Here is a 15334-nt window from a genome sequence, read left to right on the forward strand (position 1 = left end):
AAATTTCTTCCTCCTTTTGAGATGGTTTTCGGGATTCTTCTCCATCTGGAATTCTGATTAGATGGAGTCTACCGCTTGTTCCATCAGCTCAAGTTCATATTCAATTGTTCCTAAACTTTTCCTAAATTTTTCCTCCCGATATTTAGTCTCTGAAATTCTTCACGCATCCCAAATCTTCTCTGTCTTCTTTTCATTCAATTTATCTGATTCATTTTCTATTCCCTTCTATCCTATTCCCTTGGAAGCTGGGTTCCTGGGGGTGTTACGGTCACCATGTTACAGACTATAGGGTGGAAAAGTTGTTTGACATCACCACTTGCTGTACATAGAGTAACTCTTTGAGTCATGCCCTCTAAAGAATGCTGCTGATCCTGAATCAAGAACTGTCAAGGTGATGCTTATTCAATTAACAGACCTCTCTTGTGATTTGGGATATTTTCTTCTCTCAGAAGGATGTCATTGTATTTTCTTGCCATGTTCTGATTGTAGTAAAGGGTTGCATAATTCCCTAGCATTTTCATTAGTAGCAATTATTGTAGGTGATGAAATGCGTACCTAGCGAAACATTTAATAAAGTTTAACTAATACTCTTTTTATTTACTCCTATGTCCCATCTTGCATTTGACATTCTCCTCAAAATGTCTACAGCATGACTTGCTCAACCATATCTTCCTCTTGGTGCCTGCACACCTGCTACACAAACCAGCTGTTCGGCCCAAGCACTGGGCCTTGTTACGGAGCCCAGGATCTCCAGAGCACAGGGATGCAAATGTTTAAACGAAATGAACAATATTATATGAGCAATTTGCATGTTGACACACAGCACAGCACCTGGTATAATCAGAAAAAATATGAGTGTGGAAAAAGTATTCAGAACGTTTTGATTATGGGCGAGAGCTTTCCACACACGACTATCAATGAAAAAATAAAATCCCAGAGACAAAAGCACACCAGGAAGTGACCCCTTAGCAGCTCACAAGCTTTTAAGCTTGCTTGAGGGTTCACATCTCCTGAAACTTATTCTAATGAATACCCAAGTCCTTTGAATTTCTTCCTCTAAAGATTAAGCCATATTTATTATTTAATAATATGTGTAAAGGATTTTGAAAATTTCCAAGTTACATAAAAATGTAAATTCATTCAACCCAAGTGGGGTAAGGGAGGGACAGTATGTGAGTTACTTTTTATAATTAATTCTGTAAAATTACACTGTAAAGGTGAAAATGGTTAATTTATTTAAAATAGAAAAACAGGGTGTAACAAAATAACACTGAAGCAGGTTTCAATGCCCATGAGCCAACCAAGTTAGGGCACCAGAACTTCCCTCACATCCCCCTCACAATCTACCCTATCCCTTTTCACTTTCCCCCTACACTCATTATCAACCCAGCCTCCTATAGCTCCACCCCTCCCACTCCCCCACCCCAGGGACTGAAAGTTGTTTTTGAGTCTAGTTGAGATCTAGGCCCCAGCTCTAGGGGAGGTCATGGTGGGATCAATAACTCACCCATCTGATGACCACCAAGGGTGTCTCATGTTGATGTCTGGCGCACCTCAGATACACTGAGAGGGTAGAGGCGACTGTCACTACCACTCCCAACTGGGATGACTAAGGTCTTCCTGGACTAAAGGAAGGCTGTCCCAAGCCAGGTTGGGAAACCTCCAGAAACCAAATCAATCCTGCTTCTTGAGTGGTAAACTCCCAACAGGAGGGGAGGGGGACCCTCAAAGGCCACAAAACCCCTCCCCTTGCTAGGAGCTGCCTGGTCATACCTTCTTCTTTCCTTGCAGATGGTGTGGTTGTCCTCCTCCTCCTCTTCCTTCTCATCCTCTCTTCCTGCTTTTACTCCTCGTAGTCCTCCCCCTCATCTGTGTCTCATCACCATATTCCTTTTCCTCTGCTCCCTTTTCTCCAACACTTTTGCATCCTTGCCTCCTCTCTCTCCAGTTCCTACTATCTCCTTCCTTTTCATTATCTTTTGCCTTCTTTTCCTTATCTTTTTCTTCTTTCTTGACCTTTTTGTGCCTCTTCCTCTCTTCTTTTCTGTTTTCTCCTCCTCATCAGTATTTCTTGATAGCACGGATCCTCGCAGAGGTGAACAAGAACTTAGTAAGTGTTTCATCCATCTCTCTATTGAGATGTTTCTATGCCCCATCAATGAAACTCAAGTGCCCCCACCTAGCCACATGGATAAAAAATGCTTCTCTGAATAGGCCTGTGCTGCTGAATGAATCATAATGGCTATGAACAAAGTTTGGAGTAAGTGATATATACCCCCAATCCCCAGTGTAAGAGATTAGCTTCTAACCAACAGCCTCTGGTCACTTGTGAACCTCTTCACAAAATGTCATAACACAATTGGACGAAGGGAGGCAGAGTAATCCATACTGGAACACTCAGGGCTCTATATTAAGAAACTCACCTGCAGAGGACATTGGGCAGCAGGACCCCTATTTATATACTCTGAGGTTAATTAGCAAACAACTTATTCTTTTTTCTCTACTTTCTTCCAAGGCTATGAAACCTAGAGATAGGACTCAGGATAAGCCAGGTGATTCAGCCTGATGAAAGGCACACAACACGGACCCATTCTTCCTTCACCTGCCTAGTCCACAATTGGCTGCATCTGAGATCAGTTTTGATTTAGTAGGGATGGCCTTCGGGTACCAGTCTCTGTTGACAGCAGCAAAGGACTGGACAGCAGGGTGACTCAATGTTCACTCACCATTTTCCTATCAAAGACCACCGAAAGATTCCTGTAAACTCTAAAGGAAACTAGGACTTATCAAACCAGTCATTGAGTGGGAATTTCATCCTTTCTAAAGGAACCAGTGCAGGGTTTCTTTGGACTGGTGGCTTCCCCAGTACACCAGCGTTTGCTCTCAAAAATGGTAATTAAGAATTCTTCACGAACAGGAAGCAAGGACAAAGTCTTTCCTAATAATATTAACAAGACAAGTAAGAAAGGAGGATTTTCTTTATGAAAATTCATTTTTTTTTTGTACAGAAAATAAGAAGTTGCCATTAATAAAGGACTTAAAGGATTGTAGAGGTTATCTCATTTGATGTTCATAAGAGCCCCGGGAGGTAGGTGCAATTATTGTCCCAGTTTTGCATACAAGGAAACTGAAGAAAAGTGATTTGTGCATGGTAAACCAGCTAGCAAATGTCTGTGATAGGATCTGAACTCAGGTCTTCCTGACTTCAGATTCAGCATCCTTGCTGCCTGGGCCACCTAGCCACCACGTCTTCATTTCCAAAAGAGCAGCTCTGGATTTTCACAATATCCTCAAATGTTACTAATTCTCTTTTCACCCTTTTTCTTCCCCTTTTCCCTGCCTCTGACTTAGCCTTATGACATCAAAAAATTTAACAGGTCTATGTCGCTTTCACAGTCCTACCTACTCCCCTAAGGGACAATCAGAAACCAGAGAAATTCAACTAAGCTCCAAGTGTTAATGTATTCACCCCATCCCCAGGAATGCTTGCATATGAACAGTGTCTTCCAGAAACAAAATCCACTTACCTTAGGTAATAAATTGTAGTTTTCAGCTCTACACAAAGAAAACACTTTCTAATAAGGAGGGCTGTCGAAAATGCCATGGGATTCCTCAGGTCTTCATGGGTGATCTTCACCATAGTGGTGATCTTCAAACCTTTGAGATTACTATTGATTGGGGTATTGTTTTTTTTTTTTCTCATAAGTACCAGGTCACTTTATTGGGATGTATATTGTGGTAGTTTTTTGATACAGATTATGGTCAGATAACCAAAATATGCGTGCCCTGAAATACAGGAGGAGTCATGCCCACAGTTTCCAGGTGTTGGGGAGCCAGATGTGACTTAGCTCTCATTGTCACTGTCTCCAAGGGTGTGCTTGTCAAAAAGATATTCCGTCCTGACGGAATGGGGAGAGGGGCTGTGGGGGGAGGGCATTTTGTGCACGTTGGTTAAGTGATCACTCAGTTGTTTGATGGACTTTACCTTTTGGTCCAGGTAGTGGGTTTTGAGGAAAACATATACATGGGGGACATTCTTGTCATTTGTCATCTTGTGCAATTCCAGTAACGACTGACTGACTTTTTTTCCAAGTACACAGCACACTCCATTGCATTCAGTCCACTCTCCCAGTCTTCTTGGTCGGGTTACTTGATGTCCTGCAGGAAGATGCAGCCACTGTGCTGGTTCCGAAGTTTTATCAGCTTCTCAGCGTGCTCCTTCTCCTAGTGGGACTGGTGGAGGAAGTAAATGGCAAAATTCTTCAACGCTGCATAATATGGGTCAAAGTAGTAAGACATGGACAGGTAGACACAGGAGGCATAGAGCTCCAGCTTGATCTGGCAGTTGATGGTGGCGTCTGAGTCCTGGTGGTGGGTCTGCCACACATGAGAGGAGGATGATGTGGTCATGGGGGCGGTGAAGGCTGTGCAGCCACTGGGGCTGAGGCTGGTTTGGCGGTGGAGGGAAATGAGGCCGGGGGACTAGGTAGCTGAGCAGGAGACTGGTGCGGGAACGAGAGGACAGATGAAGTGGGGGTTATTGGAGGTGAAAGGTGGACAGGTGGCTAAGGGCGGCTGTGGCCTGGAATCAAGGGGCAGGTTCAGTTCAAATACTGATGAAGTAGGAAACCACAGAGATTCCTCTTCATTGTGCTTCTGACCATTTGGGGAAGTTCTTGAAAACTCTCTTTGTTGATGAGTTGTATGAATTCATTGGGAGAAACTTTGGGTTTTCCTTCCAATATTGATTCTGTGACTCTTGAAAAATAATAGATTGAAATCGTTTAGCTGGCAGACAGGAGCATGGATTTTGAGTGCAATGATCTTTCAGTATCTCTTAAAAGTCACAGGATACTGGTAGCCATATATTTTGTCATAAGTCAGTGTTGTTTTCAACGCTTTGGAAAAGCCTTATTTTGTTCTTTCTATGATTAAATGTCTGTCGTAGGAAAAGCTTCCTACTTAGGAAAATAAATCAAATTTCACTTGTTAGGCTGTTAGCACAATAGCTAGCCCTGCACAACGTCATTGTTGGAGTCAATATGAAAGGAAAAATTGCATGAATAGGTATATTTAGTTGCAAAGAACCTCTGCAGAATCTCTTTCCATTTGGAGCAAGAGAACGCACTTGGAAGAGGGAGTCTTTTTTTACAAGACTTTCTTGGAAGTGGGAATTTTAACAAAGATGGTCTTGGAAGAACAGGGGTTTACTTTTTGTTTTTTGTTTTTTTGTGTGCCTATTTTGGGAATCCTAAAGTCCTCAACTGAAAGCAAATATTTTAACTGAACATTTGGGGTAGGGGAAGGGAGAAAGTAGAGAAAGGGGGAGAGAAAGACTTCGGAGATTCTACAGTAAAAAGGTAGCTGATGTTGAATTTGCTTATAAAAGTGAACCTGGCAAGACTAACAAATAGGAGCATCTGCGACTTTTTCACTGAGGAATCTCGTCTCATCAGCCTTCTTAGTGTTCCAGGGCACACTGACAATGCTGACTGCCTGGAGGGGCGTGGAGAGCCTGGTGGCAGCCTTGCTGCCCCCAGCATCAAGAGAGGATGCAGGAATTATATTCAGGGAGGTTGTTTTGACTTTAATTTTTAGTCTCCCTCTGTTCCCTCCCATTCACCAAAAGGTGTGAGTAGCATATAGCAATGTACTCTGTGTAAATGCCATCAAGCGTTTCCACTTCTTGGGCAGCTGTGGAAGACTTGGGCTTGTGATAGCAGTAGCCCAATTCACCAATGGTTGGAGACAGGCCCCAGCTGATGATACTCTCATCTGCAGCCAGGATAATACTACTCTTCCCACAAGCTAAGTTGGTAATTCTCCAGCGACAGAGGTCCTGAGCAGCTTTGAGATACATGGTGAACTCCAGAGAAGTGTTGGCAGCACCCCAGAAAAACAAGCCACCAACTTCACTGACTTTGAAGTAGCAGGGGTAGCCAGTGAAGATTTGCCTGGCTTCCCGGCCCAGGAAATTGAACAGCTTCACCACACAGGGACATCCTTGTGCTCTGTATGGCCCAGCAAGCCATTCCCTCCAATCGCCCAAGAGATAACACGTTTCTAAGAGTCTAGAACCAGAGTGTGATTAGTGCCACAGGCAACATCTCAGACAACGACATTGGGGACTGGCAAAATCTGTCCATCTTTTGTCTTTTCAATGCAGATGGCAACTAGCAGGGGACCAACTCACAGTCACATACTATCCTCTGAGGCCGGGCAATGAATTTCCTGTCAGAAATGTGTCCCAGCTGACCATATTCAGGGCACCCAAAGGAGTAGAGTTTTCCTTTGCAGTCCATTATCATGCTGAATTCATCGCCACAAGTCATTTTCCTCTTTGGCTGGCTGTTGTTCATTAACTGTGCAGGGCTCAGAATGGCATTGCTGTCGTCCAAGGCCAAGTTGCCCCATCTTGTTCTCTCCAATAGTAAACACACAGCCAGTTTCTGTCAAAGTCAGAGTGTGGTTCCTCCCACAGCCAGCGGACACCATCACTTCCTTGCTACGGACTTCCATGAGTTTAGGGGCTTCCGCTTTCTTGGTATCACCGTGTCCCAGCTGCACCTGCTCATTGCAACCCCTGCTCCACAGCTTTTCTTCTGTGGTTAGGAAGAGACCGTGAGCAGCACAAGGGTCATAGACCACCATGCACACCTAGACCCTGGACAGATAGCAATTTCTATGGTGCCCCCACAATTTCTGCCCCAAATTGCTGTAAACAGCATTCTGTTTAGTCACTTCAGACCAATGAGGTGCCAGTTGGTTCCTCCCAAAATCAAAAGATGCCCTCTGTACTTGAAATCTTCAGATTGGGGGTGATAATGGGGAGAGATAAAGAGGCTAGGTCATCTGCCCTCTCACCTCCAGCGCCACACACACGATCCTCTCCTCGGTGTAATTCATCTCCAAGATGACCAAGAAGGAGTTTTACAAGGATGCTGGGGATTCTTGAAGGAGGAGGTTAAAGCAGGGGAAAACAATGGCATGGCCTTTGGCATCCCAGCAGAGGCCTCTTGGATTTTAGGACTTTATGGCCTATGAGAATCCTCCTCCTCTCTTGGTGAGGCCAGGAGAATAACACCGAGGCAGCACGACTGACTCACTTCCCAGAGGTCCCCAATTCCTGATGCACCTGGCTTGAGAAGTGCTTGTACCACTTTCCTTCTGTCCAAGAACACCCCGCCATCCTAGTTGGGAGTATTGGTGACAGAAGCCCCAATCCCTCCGTGTATCTGAGGTGATCAAGAAAAGTGAGCTAGACAGCAAGGTGAGCCACTTTTAGTGGTCAGCAGAGGAGCAAGTTATTAACCTTCCATGTTCCCCTGAAGCTGAGGCCTGGGACAGGGCTAGACTCATAACCTTCAGTACGTAAAGACTGAGAGAAGGTTTGATGTTTTCCCTTGGGACATGGGCATTGAAAGGGTTTGGTGTTAATGTGTTTTCCTGAATTTACCCTATTATCCAGCTCTTTCAATTCCAAGATAATTTTTCATCTATACATACATATATATGTATATATGTATGTATAGATGTATGTATATATATACTTATATATATATGCATATACATATCTATATCTAACCTGTATCTGTATCTATATGTATCTCTATATTATATCAGTGTATCTATATTCATATACCTATCTATATGTGTGTCTACATCCCTGTTTAATCTGCTTATGTTTCTATTTCCATATCTACCTATTCTGTGTCTATACCTATACCTATCTGCATGTACATTTATACTCATGTCCATATCTATATCCCTCTCTAATATGTTTTCATTTCTATGTCCATCCAATCTGTGTCTGCAGCTATATCTATCTCCATCTATCTACCTACCTACCTATCTATCTATCTATATACATTCATGTCCAGATCTATATTTGAACTGTATCTGTATGTATCTTCCCATCTATATCAGTGTATCTGTATTCATATCTATATCGATATCTGTGTCTAATCTGTATATGGTCCTATTTCTACATATATATCCAATCTGTATCTGTACCTATACTTATATTAATCTATACCTATATTTATGTCCATATCGATAGCTCATCTGTATCTATGTCTATATTGGTATATATGGTACACATATCTGTATGTGTATCTACATCCATGACCTTATATTCCTATCCCTATGCATATGTAATGGGTATCTGAAATCTATATCTATATTTATGTTCATATCTGTATCTAATCTGTATCTATATCTGTATCTACCTATATCCACACATAAACATATAGACATACACAAATATGCACGTCTGCTGCATATATGTGTTCATGCATATTTTCTCTGCATGGAATTCAATTTTCAACCTCAATTCAAGGATAAGACCAGAGATGCTGAAGTAATGACAAACGTTTCCGTAGATAATGTGTTATTCTTCAATTAGGTATTTGATCAAAATGTTCCCTTCCTCTCACCCTGTAGGTTCACCTAGCCTTTTTAAAAGCAGTAGTGAAAAGATTATGTTATGTCCTATTTCTTTTCTCTCATTCACATAAATTTTCAATGGCTAAACTCAGCTCACTCTGTCGGTGTGTGTGTGGGGGCCTTCTAGCAGGAGAGATAATCAGCAATGATCTCCTGTATTTCCTAAGAAAAGTCCTAAAATCATATGGGGGGGGGGAGTGTGCTTTCATTTAAAAATCTGAGTTCTCTTTTCAGTAAGAAATAAGAAGGGATATTTATTAAAACATATAATTTTATCATCCAAAGTTGTATAAAGCAATCTTTGTGCTCATGTGTATGCATCTTACTTAAAGAGATTTCCTCATTAATGCCTTTTTTTCATTTCCCATATTTATTTATGAATAAAAGAGTGAAATACTTCTTCACACCCATTTCCTTCCAAAGGAAGGGAAATCAACAACCAAAATCACTGTGCTTCTATACTTTGCTTTGTAAAAGATAGCTTTCCTTCTTTTCTGTTCAAACTACCATTCTATGAAATGAGGGCAACTAGGTGGCAGCTGGTCTGGAGTCAAGACTGTCTAAGTACAAACCTGTCCTCGGGTCCTTTACTTCTGTGTCCTGGGCAAGACACAGTAAAATGAAAATAAAACTACCAATCTCCTACAGTTGTGAGGATCAAAGGAAATATTAGCAAAGAGATTAACACAGTGTCTAGCACATAGTGGTGCTTAATCCAAAGGGTGGGGAAATAAAATTGGTGATTTCTCATACACAGAAACACAAACATATTTAGTAGAAGTAATTAGAGGTAGATGTGTATTCCTCCTTCATTGCCAAAGAAGACCATGCCATCAGAGAAATAATGGCATGACTTGCACTTGACTTTGTTTTGAGTGAGAGAGCCCTGTGTATGTCACCAGCCTCACTTCTCTTCTAGACCCATCTGAATCCAGTGACCAGATATTCATCAGGATGACTGGAGATGACCCAGGATGAGGCAATTACGGTTAAGTAACTTGCCCAAGGTAACACAGCTATTGAGTATCAAGTGTCTGAAGTGAGATTTCAGCTCAGGTCCTCCTGATGCCTGCACTGGTACTCTATCCCCTGCACCATCTAGCAGCCCCAATTAGAGGTAGATAAATTTATTGTCAAGTACGGAATCAATGAATTTCGTGTGTGTGTGTGTGTGTGTGTGTGTGTGTGTGTGTGTGTGTGTGTGTTTGTACGCATACATAGGTATAAATGCCTTATTATTTCTATTATTTTAGTCAGAAAAATCTCATATTAGAATAAGTTATATGCATATGAATACAGAAAAATAAAGATATGTTACTCATTATTTGAGTGTTTAGTATTTGAGTTCTCAAAGTTATGAGGCTGTATTGTGTTTGAGTCTGGATTTCCTTCATGGCAGTTAATTAGGGAACTCTCAGAGAGAAAACTTCTACCATTCAGTGGATCAGCAATTGTCTTCCAATTTATGATCATAGAATATTGCCCAGAGGATTCATAGGTGTAGTTACATGACTAGTGTGTTTTACTGGCAGAATATGAACGTAGACTTTCTTGCTCCAGAGATCAATCCGTGATACTGCTTCCCCTGGAACTTACTGAAGGAATGCGAAATTGTAACATGAATATTATTCATGAATTGACCATTAATTATAAAATTAAATTCCACCATTCCTACCTAACATTAATATTTTTCCAAAGCCTTTTATTTTGTCTTTGTCTGATCTGGTGATGCTGGACAAATAATTTTTCCTTTATTATCTTAACTTTAAAATGGGGGTGATAATAGCAGCTACTTCCCACAGTTGTGAGAATCAAATGAAGCAACTGTAAATTGCTCCTGAAGTGCTTAGCATTGTGTCTGGCACATAGTTTATTGCTACATAAATGTGAGTTATTGTTATCATCATCAGTGTTGCCATTATTTCTACATAGAGAAAAAGAACCAAGGCCCACCATTAGACTGTTGCAAGCTTCAGGGATTTTCCTGTGTGTCATTAGCACTTATACCACTAGGGATCAGTAGCGGGTCTAATGCCAGACACCCCCTCAGACCTAGAGCCACATTCCCTGAACTGAAAACACTTTGAGAACCCCGTTCCTATCTGTGGGAGACCAAGGGTTAATCCTCACTTTTCAACCCACTAAAGTTTGCTTGAAATGTGTCCAATTTGTGTATGGTTTGTTTTGTCATTTCTTTGCAGTCCCCTCTGACTTACCCAAAGAGGCATCTAACTCGCATTTGCTGCTAGTAAGTTCGGAAGACTACCAGAATGTCAACTGAATTATTTTTCTATTTTAAGTAAACCAGTGCTTTTCACCACTACCTTGTGATGACATTCACTGATAACAAAATGGCAACTATTTGGAGCAACAGATTTATCTACTATGCAGTCACTCATCCTTGACTACCAATTCCTGAAGCAGCCTTTTTACATCTAACACAGTCAGAAGCACCTTCTCCATCATGCACTAAAGCACGATGAACTAAGCAGATATTACTGAGTATTCTCAAAAAAAAAAAAAAAAACAAAAAACAAACAACCCTCACACTGTCCATCTCACTCTTGAAATGATTCCAATAACACAATTTTGAGATGCTCCATTTTCAGGAATTATACAAGATCAAAAACTAGTCACCTGAGCATTTACCAAAACCTCCCATGTTTCTCCACCTCAGTTCTCTGCCAATGTGGTTTTACTTCAACGACATATCCTAACAGACTCAAAGGTTCCTTGGGTAAAGAAGGTTGACCCTGAACCTCACCAACACTTCCCTTAATGAACTACTCAAAACATCTTGTTGACAGGTGCATTATCATGAGCACTTATTGTCAAGGGAGAATCAGAGAATTTCAGAGTTGAAAGGAAACAAAGTGACTACTTAATTCAAACTACATACTTGAAAAAGGATGATCACTGCAACTTAACTGTCAACCTCTGCTTCAAGGCCTCCAATAAGAACGTGCATTAGTCACAATGACAGCCACTCCACTTTTGGATAGCTCTAAGTGATGGAGAATTTTTCTTCAGAACAAATTCAAATTTAGGCTTAATGTGTACACTGCTCGCAGGTCTGCTCTTGGGAGTCAAACAATAAATCAAATTTCTCTTCTATATTTTAGGCCTTTCAAGTACTTAAAGAGAGTTATTCTGTTATTTCTTGGTATTCTCTTGCCAGGGTAAACAATTCAGCCAATTGTTCAACCGGTCTCAAGGAGGCATATGCTCCAAGCTATTTGTTATGGAAATTGCCCATGTTGGATACTGTCCTGCCCATCCATGTCCATCTGAAAATGTGGGGTTCAGAAAGGAACGCTAAACTATATTTGGTCCTTGAACAGGGGACCATCACATCCTTATCACAGAAGCTGTACGTCTCTTTACAAGTTCAGTAAAACCCTCAGATCTTTTTCCAGGCAAACTGCTAATTATGTAGTACCTCCGAACTTTATTTCTCAAACATAAGGGTAAGCCTGAACATATTGAAATTAATTCTGTAAGATTTATCACAATATTCAAAACCAATCAAGATCTTTTCCAGTTCTTTTTTTTCCTTTTTAAAAACAAATAAGGACATTACGTTTTCTTCTCAAGGCCTTTTCTTACAACTATCACCGTCAGTGGTTCAGCAATCTCACCTACCAATTCTATCAGTTCCGAGGGATGCAATTTTCTTAGGCTACATGATTTGAATTCATCAAGGATCTCTTTGATCTCTTTAATTTGCCAATGAAATAAATTTCTAAGCCTTGATGAATATATAGTATATATTTTCTAATTTCTCTAAGTTTTCCACTTAGCCATTTTCATTCTGTCCTTCTTCAAAGGTTTCTCAAGAAGAGAAAAAGGTAAGGTAGTAAGAATTGGGCAGCTCTGTCTTTTTTCGGCCTTTGGTTACTTTTATCCCATTTTCCCTGGGTAATGGGCAACAAAACTTAGTTTACGTTCATCTAAGACTTTCTCTTCTGAGTCCTCACCTTGCTCTGACCATTTCTCTGCACCTGATGAGGGGTTCTCTTGTTTTCAGGGCTCTCTTGGTCCATTCTCCATCCCTGCTTTGATTCTGTTCACAAAGAATTCTGCTATATCCTCAATAGACAATATGTTTTTCCAGGGCTTTGTGGGGATGTGCCTGTGATCCTGGGCAATATTATAAACTCTCAAGCTGCACATATTTCCAACATCTTGGTCTTGGATGGCTTCCTATAGGTCTGTTATCATGTGTGGTTCTGTCAGTCCAGTATTTCTTAACGCAAATCCATCATGGGCTGAAGACCTCAACAATGATTTGTTGTTTTCCACAAGTTTGCCGTTTAGGTGCGATCCCTTCCCATATCTCCTCTTCCCATTCATGCTGTGTCTCTATGAGAGAGTATGCTCTGGTTTTATGGGACACTGTTGTTTCTTTCTATCAGAGCTTTTCTGAGAGGAAGCGACAATTACAGAATAGGCTTTTTCTTTCTTTTTTTATTTTTTGCAACATCATTTACAAAACTTTATCAGTCACACAGCTGATATCCCACTTCTAAATCCACACATTTGTCAACTTTTGGCAAAATCAAATCCTAGTCCTTGCAGGTCACTAGCAAGAAAGATAAAAGTGAATTTTGCACCAAGTAAATGATAACTGGTTTGAGTCCTGATCTCCAGGTCCCAGGCAGAACATCTCTGGGGAGATCATCTTTATTACATAACTGAAGGGTTATTTTCTTAGCACACTGACTCCCTGATGAGCCCCCCAGGCAGGATAGTACATGTGAATGTGCTATCTAAAGACAGAGGTGAGTTTAAGTCCCTCATGTGACTCTATTCACCAGCCAGTGCCTGTAGAGCCTCCACTGGTGGGGATCTAGCCCAGGTCACTCCAGATTCCATTCTGTCTCATTACTACAGAGGGTCACCTGTCTGAAAAGCAAGGCGGCCACACACGAGAGAGCCAGCAGCGGCACCACCATGCATTCGGGACTCTGAGGAGAAAAAGGGAAGACCAGCTTCAAGGGGACTCAGAGAAGACTCAAAGAGGGTGCGGTGGGGATAAGGGGGCAGAGAGACAGGCCTGGGAGGAAGGGCTCGAGAGGGAGAAGTAAAGGGAAAGAGACCCCTGCATATTTGCTGGTGAAGGTCTGTAATGTACAGGTCGTGTGCCTTCCCTGAGGACACAGCTATTTCAAGGGAAAGAAATTAAATCACATGGTAAGAAAAGTCCTAATAGACCCCCACCCCAAAAACCAAGGCATATTTTCTCATATATATACACAGCATGATTGGGAAGAGGAGGGATATATAAGGATCCGACCTGAAGTGCAATCTGCCAGGGAAAGTGTGGGGCTGTGGAGTGGCAGCTCACAATTACGATGTTCTGGAATAACGGATGTCTTCTCATTGGGCCTGTTTTCTGCTTGATATGGGGTCTGTTCGATATATTGTTGCACAGGGTCTCCATTGGTCTTATGGTGGGTGCCAGTCCCATGCTCTCAGATGGGTATTGATCTGATGGCTATATGGATGTACATATGTACATATATACACATATGTATGTATACACATATACACACATGTCACACAGATATACACACATAAATACATATGTATTTATATATACATATGTAATATTCCCTCCAATTATCCTAATACTAAGAAAACTCTCAAGGGTTACAAAATATCTTTCCATGTAGGCATGTAAACATTTCAACTTTAGTAAGTCCCCTGTGATTTCTCTTCCCTATTTACCTTTTCATGATTCTCTTCATTCTTGTATATGGAAGTCAAATTTTCTATTCAGCGCATTTAGGGATTCTAACCTTAAAATGTCTTTTCATCAAGAAGGCTTGAAAGACCTCTATTTCTTTGAATATACATTTTCCCCCTCTGAAATATTATACTCAGTTTTCCTTAGCAGGTGATTCTTGGTGTGAATCCCAGAGCTCCTTTGATCTCTGGATTACCTATTCTAGTATTGTTGGAAATACAATCAGGATAACACAAGATCTAGCCACTTGAACATACAACATCTCTGCTTGACCGTGTGTTATTCTGATTGCATTTCCACAATATTTCAATTGTTTCTTTCTGGCTACTTGCAAGATTTTTCCTTGATCTGGCAACTCTGGAATTTGACTGTAAAATTCCTAAGAATTTCCTTTTGGGATTTCTTTCACAAGGTGGTTGGTAGATTCTTTAAATATCAATTTTACCCCGTGGTTCTAGAATATCAGGGCAGTTGCCCTTGAAAATTTCTTGAAAGATGATGTCTTTGCTATTTTGTTTTTGATAATGGTTTTCAGGTAGTCCACCAAACTTTAATTTGTCTCTTCTAGGTCAATTTCATAGGTTGTTTGTTTTTCCAGTGAGACATTACACATTGTTTTCTATTTTTTTTTTTGGTTCTTTTTCTTTTGTTTTATGATTTCTTGATTTTTCCTAAAGGTATTAGCTTCTATCTGCTCCATTCTAATTTTTAAGGAATTATTTTCATCAGGAACTTTTGGACTCCTTTTCCATTTGGTCAGTTATTGTTTTTCAGGCAGTCTTCTCTTCATTTGCATTTTGAACCCCTTTTGCCATTTGGGTGTTTTAAGGTGTTATTTTCTTTAATATTCTTTTGGGGCAGGGTCTCCTTTAGCAAGCTGCTGTCTCATTTTACATGATTTTCTTGCATCATTCTCGTTTCTCTTCTCGATTTTTCCTCTACTTCTCTTACTTGATTTTCAAAAGTCTTTTTGAGTTCTTCCAGGGTTTGTGAGAAATTCATATTTTTCTTGCAGGCTTTGGATGTAGGAGTTTTGACTTTGTGCTTTTCTTCTATTCATATGTTTTGATCTTCCTTGTTTGAAAAGCAAGATTCCATGCTTTGTAATTTTATTACTACTTTACTCTCTTTATAAGGTTT

The 15334-nt window shown here is 40.8% G+C and overlaps 2 pseudogenes; both read right to left on the minus strand.

Moving 5' to 3' along the window:
- Positions 1-3786: 3786 nt before the first annotated feature.
- On the minus strand, positions 3787-4410 carry LOC140523436 (ferritin heavy chain-like; annotated as a pseudogene).
- Positions 4411-5264: 854 nt separating this feature from the next.
- On the minus strand, positions 5265-13915 carry LOC140522572 (protein RCC2 pseudogene; annotated as a pseudogene).
- Positions 13916-15334: the final 1419 nt, after the last annotated feature.

Source organism: Notamacropus eugenii, chromosome 2, assembly GCF_028372415.1.
Source record: "Notamacropus eugenii isolate mMacEug1 chromosome 2, mMacEug1.pri_v2, whole genome shotgun sequence".
In the NCBI taxonomy this organism is placed as follows: domain Eukaryota; kingdom Metazoa; phylum Chordata; class Mammalia; order Diprotodontia; family Macropodidae; genus Notamacropus; species Notamacropus eugenii.